General features: G+C 34.3%; 1 long non-coding RNA gene across 2 annotated transcripts in view; it reads right to left on the reverse strand.

Annotated features, from left to right (window-relative positions):
* Window positions 1-4,930: 4,930 nt before the first annotated feature.
* The window catches only part of LOC127561164 (uncharacterized), a 33,028-nt gene continuing 22,041 nt past the window's right edge, over window positions 4,931-15,917 (reverse strand). For both annotated transcript variants that reach the window (XR_007953477.1, XR_007953483.1), the window contains exons 2-4: window positions 6,429-6,506; window positions 5,778-6,002; window positions 4,931-5,136 (exon numbers count right to left, since the gene is read on the reverse strand). This is a non-coding gene — a long non-coding RNA (uncharacterized LOC127561164). The remainder of the gene's footprint in view (window positions 5,137-5,777; window positions 6,003-6,428; window positions 6,507-15,917) is intronic.

Genomic DNA, 15,917 nt, shown 5'->3' on the forward strand with positions numbered 1-15,917 from the left:
AACATATATTGGACTACTTGCCATCTAGAGGAGGGTGTGAGGGAAGGGAGGATTGGAACACAGGGTTTTATAAGGGCTAATAAAGAATTATCCACACATATGTTTTGAAAAATAAAAAGCTTTAATTAAAAAAGAAAAGAAAAGAGAAACAAGAGTCAATGCAGGGTGTAATTTGCACAGGATGATGCAGATTGGGGGAATTTATTTCAAAGAGGTAGTATAATACTGATCTTGCATTTTGAGAAGGCTTTCTTCCTCCTCAGTACTCATAAACTCCCCTCTCCACTACACCCTAATTCACACTCACCTACTTGTTCAGTTCTGAAGGAAGAGAACAAAAGGGATGGTTGGATCTCCATAGGCATAAACAAGAGGTATTGTGGTAATTCAAATGATCCTCTGCTTTTTTGAAGTGGAGGAAATAAAGTTCCCCTTTCAGGTCCACAAGGTTTATAACAAGCCACTTTTGCTCTAGACAGATCCTCCTCCCACCTTCCTCCTCTTGCCTAATGCTCCTGCTCTTACTAGAGACTTCCATGCTGGAATCATCCACATCCAACCAGACTGTACCTGTGACATCAGAAATAGAAAACTGGTCAGACTTACTTGAATAAGAATCTATCTCTCCTTACAGAAAGGGTCCTATTCAAGATAATTCCAATGGACTTGGAATGGAAAATGCCATACACATCCAGAAAGAGAATGGAGACTGAATATGGATCAGAGTATAGTATTTTCACCTTTTGTTTGTTTGCTTGTTTTTTCATGGTTTTATTTTCCCTTTCGTTTTGATTTTTCTTGCACCAATGACAAATATGGAAATGTTTAAAAGAATTGCACATATTTAATCTATAGCAGATTACTTGCTGTCTTGTGGAGGCGTTAGCTAAAAAAAAAAAGGGGGTGGGGATTTGAAACGCTAAGTCTTACAAAAACAAATGGTGAAAACTATCTTTACAAGTATTTGAAAAATAAAATATTGAAAATCTCAAAAATAAAGTGAATGGACTATAGAGCAAACTAAATAATAAATGAATGAATGAATAAACAAATAAAGAATGAACAAGCAAATAAGTAAATAAACAAATGAATAAATAAGTAAATGAGTGAATGAATAAATGAATGGATGAATAAACAAACAAACAAATAAATAAATAAACAAACAAATAAATAAATAAATACATAAATGCATAAATAAATAAATAAATGCATAAATAAATAAATAGAGGGATGGTCCTGGCTTGCTTAATACAGATGACCTGGAATGAAAAAGGAATCCAGGCACTGCCTTAGGAACTGAAGATTCATACTGTGGCTTAACCTGGATTCACTTCATCCTGAGGAAAGCTTCTGGCAAGGCTATCATTGAAGCCTTCTTCTTTTGCCTGAACATCATCACATCTATTGCTTAATAATGTGTTTTGGTTGTGATAGAGTTCAAGCTGCATTCTTCCTCTTTGATTATTTAGATATAAATGTAATCTATCTTGTGTCTTTTTCTTTATCCTGATTTCTTCATCACCTTAGTTGCTCAAATAATGTACTCATGTCTTCACATAGATAAGTTAAAAGTTTTTGTAATAAAGGACTGTGCCTTTTAGCATCACTAACTAGTCCACCCTTTTTGCGGAAGTCTCTTAGTCCCAAAGCAACTTCAACAGATCAGATCCTGGATTGTATCTTGACAAGAAAGCCAGGTGCCTAGACCATAAGCTTATTAACTCAATTATTATCTTATCCTCTGCTTTATTAATATTCAATTAGTACTTATTCATTCCTGGGGCAAAATTTCAAATTTAATAACCTGCATTTGCTAAACTCTTTTTTATATAGAATCAAAATCTCTCTTTCCTTGAATATCTTTAAAAAGACTTTCAAACAAAGAATAAAATGTTAACAAGTTTTTAAATGGTATTACCAACATGCTCAATAAAGCATTCAAACTTTACCAAAGTTATAACACTTTTTCTCAGCTTATTACTACATTTGTTATATTTAAAATATCATATACTTCGCCAATGTCAGGAGACAGCAAAAACACAAAAAGTCATCACCTGTGTGAAAACTGTTTTCCCATTAATATGTCAGTAGCATGTTCATCTCCCTTTAATTATTTCAATAACTACTTTCTGGACCAGTAGTGAAAGGCCATGTTTCATTGTGGTTTGGGTTTGTTAGATCCTGATGCTTGATATTCTGGCTTTAGGTTGATTATGAGACTCCAGAACCCTGGCAAAAGATATGAAAGGACATGATGTTGTTTTTACTATATTTTGTTAATGTGCCTAGAGGCCTAGATGATGGCTGCTTGACAAAAAATCAAATCAATAAATTACAAATCCACTTTCTCATACTTTAAACTTAGTGGAATTTTTTTCATGAGATTAAATTTCTTCTTGAGAAAAATTCGCATGCAAACTATTGGCTGTTCTTTCCAAATTTAATAATCTATGGGATGGCCCAACTTCCCCCAGCACATTTGGAGTAGGTGTGCAGATATGAGTTTGAGCTGAGACCTTGACCTCCATTTGAAACATATCAGACACATGTCATGCCTAAATAAGCATGACCAGATTGAATGGGACCAAAATTTTCGGTCTGAGCAATTGGTCACACCTTGCCCTTGTGGTGGGCAACCAGAAATATTGATTCAGCTTAACGAAAGCCAGCAAGATAGGCCCTGAGGAATTGAATGGGCTCAATGTTTTGGTCCTAGTCTGATTTGGCCATGGTCATGAAGACCTGGCCTGAATGCATTCAACTATTAGGTGAAGTTTCCTACATTAATATGGCTCCTAGGAGTATGGTAGATGCTTCTATTTATTTAATTTCCTTTATGCATTTGGTTTTCATCATAACAATTTTATTTATAAATGGCATAGGCGCCATCTAATTAAGATGACTATAACAAAACCTATTCACAAACCAACCTGGCATTTTTCTGCAAAAGAAACATTAGCTGAAAAATCCATTTATTCTGTGGCTCATCACATCAAATGTTTGTTTTATTTTTGTGGGCCCTGCCTTTTGGCTTTGACATTTTCTCTTACAATTCCTCTTAAAGACTGAGGTGTTTTTAAATGCTTCAATTTCTTTTATATTCTTTCTTTCCCTCTTGGTTTTGATCAAAGTCCCTTCTTCTTGTTTCTGCAATAGATATTTGATAAATATACTTTTGAAAAGGAAGTGCCAACTTGCTTACCGTGAAAATAGAAAGAAGCGAAGCAAATGGAGAGGAGGGAAAGGAATTAGTGCCAAAACATTTTTTAAATAGTGGGACTAGAAATTAACAAATAAAAAAGATACAATAAAGGGTTCATTTGTACCTTGTTTGTTTCTCTTGTGCTTTGCCATCGAGTGAACCTCATTAAATATTTTATTGGAAAACAATGCATTATTATTTTAAAGGAAGCTTTTAGAAACCATAGCAGTTAATAAAGGACTTTCTGTTGAATGTGCTGTTTCTGGGGCTAGTAGAGTACGTGGTGTGGGAGGACTCTTTCTCCAGGCTAAAGCAAGATGCCAACTAGGCCTGGCACTGTTTACTTTAGTCTTGAATTCTTCTTTGAACTTACCCTAAGTCTCAGTGAAGGAAGGCTAAAGTAAAATAAACCTTTATTTGTCTTTGCTTTTTGGCTGAAACAATTCATTGGGGATGGACAGAGATTGTCTGCAATACATGGCAATGGGCGGGAGGAATCTATCTAGGATAGAGCAAATCTTTTTGGAAAAACATCCACTAAAGTTGGACATTTATTGGATTGGTTGTTTATGCTTAGAATAAATATCTAGTACTTACCAATGAAGATCTTCAACAAATTTAACCTTGACAGTTAATTACTAGACTGATGGAGAAGATTGGTTAAAAAAAAAAGTGGGAGTAGATTTAGGAATAAAACTTTATTGTCTCCCCAAGTAAATGAAAAAGGAAGGAAAGGAAATTGGAGCACCTTTTCTAATCCTGCTGAAACCTTCATTCAGTTTGTAGGTGACCAGGATAATTTAATACATCTCTCGTGTGATTCTTCAATGTAGTGGAGGAATCAGGAATATTATTCTTGAAGGCTCTTAACATCCCTTTGTAATCTTCAGATAAGGACATTGTTCACATAAATTTAATGTAACACCAAACACTATTTCACAACTATAGTAGTAATCGCTCAATACTCCAGAACTTTCTTTAGTAGAATATCTCTGTCCTCCAGCCTTTAATTCTTTCCCCTTTTTCATCTCTTCTCATACCATCTTTTGTCTTTCCATTCTCTCTCAGTGAGATCAAGGCCCTCTTCTGTGAGATGTATCTTCACTTCCCCCTAAGCACATCTATCACCATATACTCTCTTTATTTTTTCATCCAATCTCAAGAAAAGTATTAACCTGTCTTGGTTCTAAATCTAGTTTCTCCATTTCTATGCTTTAAATTTCATTCATATAGGGATCTTTCTCCAACAAAATATTTTCCATCTCTAGAACCTTAAAATTCTCCTTCATTAATACTTTTTCAGCATTTAAATATAATCTTTTTTCTCTTCAGGATTTTTCTACTTGGGCCATCATCCTACATTTATCATGTTCAATTAAATTGGCCTTCTCATTATTCTTAATAATAAGTCAATAGTTAACATTTATATAGCACTTTAAGCTTTGCAAAGTGCTTTGTGGATACCATTTCATTTGAATCTCATAACAGCCCTGGGAAGTAGGTATACTTATTATCTCCATGTTACAGATGACATAACTGAGATATTGAAAGATTAAATGACTTGCCCAGAATACATGGCTAATAAATATCTAAATTCAGATTTGAACTCAAGTCTTCCAGACTCTATATCCAATACTCTAGCTATATTTTAGATAACAATGATCTCTTCCTTTTCATCTTATTTATAGCACTTATTTTCTAAAACCATTGCTGTTCATTTTTGTGCTCTTTTATTAAATATATATTAGTTCTTAAATACAAACTGCTTTAAACATTTTTTAAGATCTTTAGTCTAAGAGCCAAGTAATCATTCTTTTGTTAAAATGCTAGCATTATTAATCAAATACTTAATTTACCTAGAAATTATTTTTCTTGAAGATTTTTAAATGCCACAGAAGGAAACTAAATTCCAGGAAGTAGAGTACCAGTTGAACCTGAAATAAATTCCAAGAGGAGAGAGAAAAATAGGGATTCAGGAAAAGAACACCCAATGAAGAATAATAATTTAAAAAGGAAAAAAAAGATTATTAACCCGATTATTTCCTTTCTATTCCTATCACCAACAAAGAGATTACAAGAGGAATTCTGACTCTACAAAACACAACAATACAGCAAGACAAATGGCTATCCAATGTAAAGACCAATTGTGGTTCCTTTCATGTTACCCTCCTAGTGATGCATTTACTAAATGAAGAGGAAGTTAACATAGGTATAGATACTTTTTTGGAAACAAAAGCATTAATAGAATAAATACCACAAGGAAGAGATTTAAATTGACCTTTTCCAGGAATTGGTAATTTTGGAAATCAGGTTGGATTTGTGAAGTTGGCAAAAGACAATGTAACTACACTTCTGGATATAGGTTTAAAAAAAAAAAACCTGAGTAATGGAGATTAGAAATATCTCTGAAATTTTTCAGGGTGTATTAATATAATGGAAATCTTATCAATTAAAAAATTAATAAATAATTGTTTTCTAATTATTTCATGCGTAGAAATGTTTGTTATACTCTATAACACTGTGAGCTCCTTGAGGGAAGATACCAAGTGAAGATTTCTAGCAAACTCATTAGTACCTTGGACAGGGTTAAGCATAAAAAAGACATCACTATATTTGGAGACAGAAAAGCTAGCTTTGAGCCCCCACTCCAGCAAGATCGCATATATAACTGGAAACACATTAACTTCTTTGAAGCTCAATTTCTTCATTCATACTGTTCTGTGTTTTGCTTTTGTTTTCTTTTCTTGAGAAAAGGTATCAGTTGATGAAAAAATCTGCAATTCCATTGGCTTAAGGAACTCTAGATGAAAAAGAAAATTATAAATCAGCAATTATATATTAACCTACAGCCTTAGATACTTGCCTGGGGAACTGAGTTTAATAACTTGGTCTGAGTCACAGAAAAAGTATGGGTCAGAGACAAGATTTGAACCCTGGTATTCCTGATTCTGATGCTGCCTTCTCCATTTCATACTACTTATTTTATTTATCTGTAAATTGAAAATAATGACACAAGCTATCTACTTGACAAGGACAGAGAAGAGTAATTTAGTTTATAAATCACAAAGTAATAAGTAAATGGAAGTAATTATCCTTAATTTAATGATAATATAATTAGCCTGTTCAATTATTTATTGCCATTATAAACTCTTAGAGGATCTAAGTTCTTAAGCAAGACCTAAAATTAATCTTTTAAGTTTAGACTTTGGAAATTCACATCACTTACCCATGTGACCTTGGGCAAATAATCTCACTTCTCTCTTAGTTTTCTCTCAACTCCTTTCCATCTCTAATTGAACCATACCTATGAAAGGTGTAAGAAGAAAGAATTAATCCAAATTGCTTAGTTATGCCAGCATATCTAAACCTATCAGAAAGCATATTGTCAATAAAGGCAACTATTATTTTTTAATAAAACTTTAGTTATAGCCCACAAAGAACAAATTTCATTTTATTTAAGATAAGAGAATCCATGAATCACAAATATTTTTAAGCTTTCATTTAAACTTTCCTTCTCTTATCCCAACAATCATGACCAACTTCAGAGATGCTGCCATCTAACTCCTGGTTGAGAGAAATGGTGGATTCAAGATTCAGAATGACATTTTTGTATATGGCTAATGTGTGAATTATATTTAATATAGTAGTTTTTTAATCAGAGAGAATGGGAGTAGAAGAGAGAGAAAATAAATCCTTGTTAATTAAAAGCATCACTATGCAATCACAAACTATTAATAGAAATTGATATCATTTCTGAGGAAATAATTGAATTTATTCAAAATGACATAATCTCCCCAATTTATATTCATAAATAGAAAAATATACATTTTTCCTAAGTTCAAAAGACGCATAACAAAACTACTTGGTAAAATCACATGACTTGTCTCTGAAACAAAGATTTTATTCTTTGGTCAGATCTTTACCATTTCAAAGACTTTTAAGAAGTATGATAGATGAGTTTTCTTTCTTTGTGATCCCAGCTATGTCAATATATCTGTGATTTCATCCTTCTGAGTATTCCCTTCAGGAAAGCAGATTTCACACCTTCCTATGCCTACTCATCCTAACTCTTGACTGTTGGAATCCTTACTAACTGCTAAGTAATTAGAGTTGATCTAATCTTACAAGAAGATGTTTTGGGCAGAACCTGAAACAAGGTACTAAGTAGAACTAAGTTCAATGAGTTCACACCTCCCTTGAAGCTCGTTGGGCCAGAGAGCACTATGGGAGAAAACCCATAATCCCTCTCTCTCGTATCCCACAATTCTTCCCTCTTGGATAAAAGAAACAGACAGAAGCTCTCGGTCAGATTTCAGTAGAGTTACGCCAGAAGCCCTCTCTCCGAGGCAGGGCAGAATATTTTCCACTTGGCTGGCTGGTGGCAGAAGTGTTCTTCGGAGAGTGAAGATGCTACAAGTCGAGATTTCAGCGGAATGACATGAAGAGTTGGAGCTGGCTGGAGGCTGAAGAAAACTGAGGCAGAGGCTGAAGGACCAGACCTTTGGATTTGGTGACATTCGGAGAGAGCTCTTGGAACCAAGCAGAGAGATAGGCCTCTAAGCTAACCGGGCTATATTGGGACAATAAAAGATCTGAACTTTTATCACCTGGCTGTGCTTTGAGAAGAAAAAGAAGAATACAGGCCTTTTAAGACAACAAGACAATATCCAATGCAAACAGCTCCAATGTAATTACCAGATGATGAGGAGAAATCCCAAAAGTGGTAAATAGAAGGGAATTAGATTAACTGCTTGGGGAAGAGGATCTGCTTATATTTCCACTGATGAAGAAAGAATCAGATGGCTGACAATGAGACTGTCAAAAGGACTCTTAAAATCTTCAGAAATCTTTGAATTTCCTAACACAAGATGAAACTATTTCAGTTCCTGAAAAACCAGCAAGAATCATTGGGTTCCTTAAGATGAAAAATTGTTGATGAGACTTTTTGCAGTACTTCAGAGCTTACAGGAACTATTGGATTCCTGGCACATGAACTAATGGACAATGGAATCCTATTGGACTGTTTCTAGGACTTATGGACATGTGTAAATTTTCAGGATGATTCATGTTATTTGTTACATTACTACTAGCCTGTGTTATATTGCTATGTGCTTATGTAAATTATGTATAATGCCTCCCATATTGATGGATTTATGTATACCATGTATATCTGTTACAAAGTTCTGGCCTATATTGATGGATTTATGTGTACTCCCTCAGAAACCCCCTATGTTTTAAAACAAAAGAAAGGGGGAGATGTTGGAATCCTTACTAACTGCTAAGTAATTAGAGTTGATCTAATCTTACAAGAAGATGTTTTGGCAGAACCTGAAACAAGGTACTAAGTAGAACTAAGTTCAATGAGTTCACACCTCCCTTGAAGCTCGTTGGGCCAGAGAGCACTATGGGAGAAAACCCATAATCCCTCTCTCTCGTATCCCACAATTCCTCCCTCTTGGATAAAAGAAACAGACAGAAGCTCTCGGTCAGATTTCAGTAGAGTTACGCCAGAAGCCCTCTCTCCGAGGCAGGGCAGAATATTTTCCACTTGGCTGGCTGGTGGCAGAAGTGTTCTTCGGAGAGTGAAGATGCTACAAGTCGAGATTTCAGCGGAATGACATGAAGAGTTGGAGCTGGCTGGAGGCTGAAGAAAACTGAGGCAGAGGCTGAAGGACCAGACCTTTGGATTTGGTGACATTCGGAGAGAGCTCTTGGAACCAAGCAGAGAGATAGGCCTCTAAGCTAACCGGGCTATATTGGGACAATAAAAGATCTGAACTTTTATCACCTGGCTGTGTTTTGAGAAGAAAAAGATCACAACACTTGACCATGTCTTCTCATATAAAGCCCTCTTGTCATTCTCTTGACCTTGTATAGATCCCAATGGAGCATGGATAGTTTTTAAAGATTTTTTAATCTATTTAGGAGTGGAGAGAATGATGCAGTATCTGCCCCTTGCTTGATCTCATGCAAGAGGGAACACATTATCTTCCAGGGAGGCCCATTCTACTCCTGGACTGCGTTAATTATATGGAATTTCCCCTTAAACTAAGCTGAAGCCGTCTTCTCTGAAACTTTTATACATTGCTTCTAATTCTGCTTTCTGAGAATAAAATTCATCTAGTTCCTTTGCTATATCAAAATCCTTTGAATTTTTGAAGACATCTGCCTTGTGCCTCCTCAAGCTTTCTTTTTTTCCAGAGTAAATATGCCTAAGTATTTCAATTATATGAGACATGATCTCTGGTACTTTCATTATCCTGCTTATGCTCTTCTGGATATTCTCTAGTTTGTTAATTTCTATCCTAAAATGTGTAGCATAGAGTTGAATACAAAAAAGTAGTTGATATCTGACCAAGAATGAGTACAATCACTTCCCTGGTCCAATCCAACAAGTGTATAACAAATTTTCAAAAAGGCACGATTTTATCAGCATGCCTATGTCTACTGACACATATCACAACATCTTAATAACTAAGTAGATGCCTTTGAAAGTTACTATAATTAAAAACTCCCTATCCTGGCACCATCCCATTGATAAGTTCTAAATACTATGCCTCTACTAATGATAGATTGTACCAGCTTTTAAAGCCACCACATCACTCTTGATTTATCTTGAGTTTTTAATCCAGTTACTCCCAGATATTTTTCATATAATTCCAGTTTTGTACTTTTAAAGTTGATGTTTTGAACTCCAGTATATGATTTTATGTTTATCCCTATTAAATTTAATCTTATTAAATTTGCCTCATTGGTCTAATCCATAAAGATCATTTATAAACGTTTTGGATTCCTTTAGCTTTTTTGTTTGTGTGACCCACAAGGTGGCACTCTAAACTGACTGCATTCAGTCAACTGGGCATAAACAAATTTGCATAGACACCCCCAAGTTTCAGCTAATAGCTCACTTAAGATGCACATGTATGTATAGCACCTGTCATACAAGCCTCCTAATCTCCATATACACGCCCAAGTGCTTTTTTGGGTTCCTTTGTAGATGTACAACTATTTCAACAATAATTCATAACTCACTTGGATTGTAACTCCCATCCATTAGATCATAATCTGTTTTACCTCTTAACATGATCCTTAAAAATTCATTCAATTAGCATTCAGAACTGAAAAATACAAACATAAAGCTATAAGACAGAATTAACATATGTCTGATATGAGAGGCCCTATCATTTCGGGGAAAAATCTGAATTTTCAACTTCTGCCATTTTTTTTTTCAGTATCATGCCCCTTTCCTTTCAAAAAGAATAGAAAAAAGCACTTCAGGATCACTGTCCAGTCACTAAAACTCAGAGAAAAAGTAAAATGCAAAAGAGGTGGCCTGGCAATGAAAAAACAAAATTATCCCTTTCTGCAGATGATATGATACTGACTTGGAGAGTTAACTTTAAAAAGTAATCAAAGTAATTCACAACTTAAATAAAATTGCAGGAAATAAAATATACCCACACAAATCACAAGCATTTTTAACAAAACCTAGCAAGAAGAGATAGAAATAGGAATTCTTAAAATAACTGAAGACAGTATAAAATACCTGGGATCTACATGCCAAGACAAATACAAGAACTATCTGTAAAAAAAATTATAAAATACTTTTCATGCAAATAATGATCTAAATAATTGGAGAAATACCAATAATTTGGAGAAATACCAATAATTCATGAGTAAGCCAAATCAATATAATAAAAATGATCATTCTATTTAAATTAATTTCACTTATCCTATACTATATAAATCAAAACACCAAATATTTATTTCTTCTATGAAATTTTCTTCTAGGAAAAAAAATTTACCTGGAGGAAAAAATGATCAAGAATATCAAGGGAATCACTGAAAAATAAAAATAAATGTGAAGAGAAGAGGGTAGTAGTATCAGATCTCAAACTCTAATCCAAAGTGGTAATTATCAAAACAAGAAATCAATAATTTGGATAAAAAATTAGATAAAATGATTTGAATAAGAAATAAAATAGTTGCTCAGTTACACCCAGGTACATAATATATAGAAGCAAATATTATATATGATAAATCCAAAAATCCCAGGATTGGGGCAAGAATTAACTATTTGACAAAAATTACTGGAAAAAAACTGGAAAGTAGTCTGGCAGAAACTAGGGATAGATCAACATCTCATGCCATTTTACCAAGATAAGTTCAAAATGAGTAATTGATTTAGCTTAAAGGGATACCACAAACAAATTAGGGAAGCAAGGAAGAAATTACTTATCAAATCTATGATAGAAGAAGAATTCATTACCAAACAAGAGACAGAAAAAGTCAGAGGAGGTAAAATGGATAATTTCAATTTGGTATAACTTTAAAGTTTTGTACAAATAAAACAAAGGCAGCCAAAGTTAGAAAACAAGCAAGCAATGGAGAAAAAATTTTGCAGCAAGTTGTTCTTATAAAAATTTCCTGTCTTAAATATATGGAGAAGTTATCCAGTTTTATAAAAATAGGAATTATTCTTCATTTGATATATGGTCAAAGTATATAAACAAGCAGTTTTTGTCAAAGAAAATGAAAACTATCAATAGTCATATGAAAAAAAAAATACTTCCATTGAATTAATTAACATGAAAGAAAAGTTAAATGATAAATAGTGAAGGGCATATGGGAAAAGAGGGGCACTAAATCTGTAGATGGAGCTGTAAATGAATCCAACCATTCTGGAGAATACTTTGAAGCTATGCAAACGGTCCATAAAACTGTATAAAACCTTTGATCCAGCAAATATTACTATTAGATCTATATTCCTAAAAGAATATGGATTATTTAAAGAGATTAAAGAAAAAAGGAAAATATTTATAGTTGCTTTTTTGTGGTGGCAAAGAATTGAAAAATGAGAGAATGTCCATCACTTCAGGAATGACTGAACAAGTTATGGCATATTAATGCTATATTATACTATAAGAAAAGATAAAAAAGGATGGTAACAGAAAAATGTGGGGAAATATATCAAATGATGCAAAATGAAGTGAGAGAACCAGAAGAACAATCTGTGCAGTAACAGCAATATTGTAAAGATAATCAACTGTGAAAGAAGTAACTTCAATCAGTACAATGATCCACCGTGACACCAAAGGACTTACATAATGTAAAATACTATTCACTTCTAGAGTCTAGATGAAAAGCTGATGAACTGAGAGCACAGATTTAAACATATTTTTTCCTTTATTTTTTTGCTCGGGAGTTAGTTAATATAGATATTTTACATGATTTTATGCATAATATTTCTTGCCTTCTTAGCAGGTGGAGGAAAGGCTGGAAGAGGGAAAGAATTTGGAATAAAAATAAATAAATAAAATATATTACAATAAAAAATAGTACTAAAGAAAGGGAGAGAAGGAGGGAGGGAGGGAAACACACAGACAGATGGACAGAGACATAGAGGCAGAGACAGAAACAGAGAGATAGAAAGACACAGAGATAGAGAGAGATAGGCAGATAGAGATAGAGAGGCAGAAAAAAAACAGAAATGGAAAGAAACAAGAGAGACAGAGAAAGAAAGAGAGACAGAGATAGAGATAAGGAGAGGAGAGACAGCAGTCAGAGAAAAAGAAAAAGATGCGGGTGGAGAGAGGAGTAGGTTTTCCTAGACACACATATATTCTCATTGCCATCACATAGCCTCTCTAGCAATAGCTATAGATAAAAATGAAATTTCTTTAATGCGTTACTGGAAATCTAAGGGGGAGCTGGTATTTGTCATGTTCCAATAAAGAAGTCCTCTTGAAAGAGACAAGAAGTCATCTTTCCTCAATTCAAGAGGAAGTGATTCTTTCTGGTTTGGTTGTTATGACTCTACCACAGCTCCCCACAGCGCAGCACCCACAACAACATGAAGTTGTTTATCCAGTATGTATTTTAATAAGAATCTGACCCATGGGAAAGGGTCAGGACAAAAACTCCAATCTAATGTATAGGATGGCTACCTTTATGTTTGAACGTATACACACACACACATATTTACCTTTATACACAGACACTTATTTGTGTGTGTGTGTGTGTATACTTACATATACATACATACATATGTGCAAATATTCTTACATATGTATACTATATGTTTGTATATGTATACATATCTCATACTATATTTACTTTTAACACTTTTCATGCCTTCACAAGGATAACTCTTATTAGCTTTCTTGTTCAATCATTTTTCAGTCACTGACTTTTGTGAACTCAATTGGGGTTACCTTACCTTAGCAAAAATACTGAAGTACTTGCCATTTCCTTTTCCAACTCATTTTATGGATGAGGAAATTGAGGCAAACAGGATTAAGTGATTCACCCAGCACCACATAGCTAAGAAGTATCTGAGGTCAGATTTGAACTCACAAAGATGAGTTTTCCTGACCCCAGGCCCAGCACTCTATCCACTGTACAATCTAACTGTACATCTAAGTCCTATACACGTAGAAACCTTTAGCATTTCTCTGTACTATGCTTGCATTTATAACTTTTAATGGTGTCTGTCTTTACTATAATGTTTCTTTAAGTTTTTCATGGGCTTGGTGCATTAATATGTAAGTGTACCAAAGTAAGAACTTGTTTGAATGTAAGAAAAATGCCATCTCTCCTCCCAGAGGAAGTGTTGCAATGCTGGCAGAGACTTAGGCATTGTAGTTCACTTACAGTCCTTATTCCCTCAGGGGAAAAAAAAATTGCTCCCAAAAGGTGCAATCCTTTCCCATGGCAGACATAATACAATACACGCCTTTCTCATTTGCAGACCTAGAATTCTCACAAACACAAGCAAGTCAACTATATTTTGCCAACTCCATCTAACCATTCAGCCATGTGTATAAGTATCCTGTCTCAAAGATGGCAAATGCCACCATAACTGCTGACCACATTTGCTGGCAGAAGAAATAATGGTGATATGACATGTTAGACAAGAGTCTGAGGCTAAAAATAGTTCATCTTTAACAGTCTCATCTTTATTTGGTGTGGAAAAGTTGGCTATTCCTATCTCTGTATCCTTTCACTAACTTTTTCTCTTCTGTGTCTTTTGCCTCTTTTGTCTATGATACTGCTGTCTTTTGTTATCACCATGACAGTAGCATCTCCCCTTTCCCAGATATTGAGATTAAGGGTGACCATCTCAGGAAGCTGTAGCCAATGGTGTGTGTGCAGCAGGACATTGAAAAAAGAATCAATAAAATTAGAATAGGGAGAAATGGATGTTTCAATGGTGAAATGAAAAAAAATTAATTCAGAAGGGTTTTCAGAAACTGTCAGTAAGAAATTTTGGATGGATTGCAAAGGAATGGTGAGATATTTATTTTCTAACTTTAGATTTATGACAAGCAGAGCAAAATGTAGTTGTGGTTATTTGGCCAGGCAATCAAATGGAATCCAAAGAGAGCTTTCTTAAGGATAATAGGTATTGGAGTGACTTAGGAGTTAATCAGAAAAGGGGTTTATCAGAAGCTCTGAGCAGGAGATGGGAAGGCTACAAAAGAGAGATTAAGTTCAGAAATGGATGAATGGAAGCAAATGGAAACTGGGCAGAGTTAAGATCATGACCTAGGGAAAAGGAGAAAAGGGAAGCTGTGATGTGAGAAGAGCAGCAACGTTAAGTGTGACTAAATACTAAGTTATGTGGCTTGAATATATAGGTAATGGACACTAGAAGAAAAGTGAGATGATGAAAAATTATGTACTACTATGAAAAAAGTGACTTGTAAAAGGAAGGTATGATTTTGTAGGATGTTATAGTTAAGATTATTGCATCAAAGAAGATAATATATGTAAAAGCATTTTACTTTAAAAGTGCTATGTTATCTTAATTTATATTTTTATTATTTTGTAATAGTAAGAAATTTTCAAGTATAACTATTAATTAATTATTCAAGTATAACATATTAATAATGGACAAACCATTCCAGTAACTTTGTTAAGAAAAATGGGGATCACAGTAAGACAAGACTCAAAAAATGACTAAGAAATAGTGGGAAGAAAGACTTAAAAGAAGCTTCTGGGCTTTTTTCTAATGGTTCATGAATTGTTTCACCTAAGGGTGGGGATTAGTAGTTTTACTTCATGCTTTTGTGCTGGCATCCTTCCTAAGAGAGCCTCCTGTGTTTTTGCTACACCCACAAAGCTAGTTGTTTGTACTCAATATAGAGAATGCCCTATTGTTCACATCCTGGAGAGAAAACAGAATTCAATTCAACAATCGCTGAAACATTTATTATGGACAAGACCTTGTCTAAGCACTGGGGATACATACCTATTCTCAAGACATTACAAGCTAGTGGGGGTATTGAGATATCATAGTTGAATTTTCTCTTCCTTCTTTTTGTTCTTTTTTCCATTTTTCTTCTTTCATTTTTTTCCCCCTCCTTTTTTCTTTCTTTTTTCTTCCTTTCTCTTCTTTCTTCCTTCTTTTCTCTCTCTTTTCCTTCCTTTCTTCTGTTCTTTCCTTCTTCCTTTTTTAAGCTGAGGTCTTTTCCAGATCTAAGCTTGCCTGAGACTACATTCATACAATGATTTAAGGCTAGGCTAGAAATAAAGCAAAAGCTGACCTAGTTTGCCTCCTCAAAAAAAAAAAAATCAATCTGGGAGGAGAAGACTCTCAGGGTTTCTGGTCAGAACAGAATCAAATATAATTTACACTCATTTTGAGCCATCAAAACCAAAAACAATGACCAAGTGAGGATTGGGATGTTCCAAAAAAAACCTTCAATAAACT

The sequence above is a fragment of the Antechinus flavipes genome, chromosome 1 (genome assembly GCF_016432865.1).
Source record: "Antechinus flavipes isolate AdamAnt ecotype Samford, QLD, Australia chromosome 1, AdamAnt_v2, whole genome shotgun sequence".
NCBI classification, from domain to species: domain Eukaryota; kingdom Metazoa; phylum Chordata; class Mammalia; order Dasyuromorphia; family Dasyuridae; genus Antechinus; species Antechinus flavipes.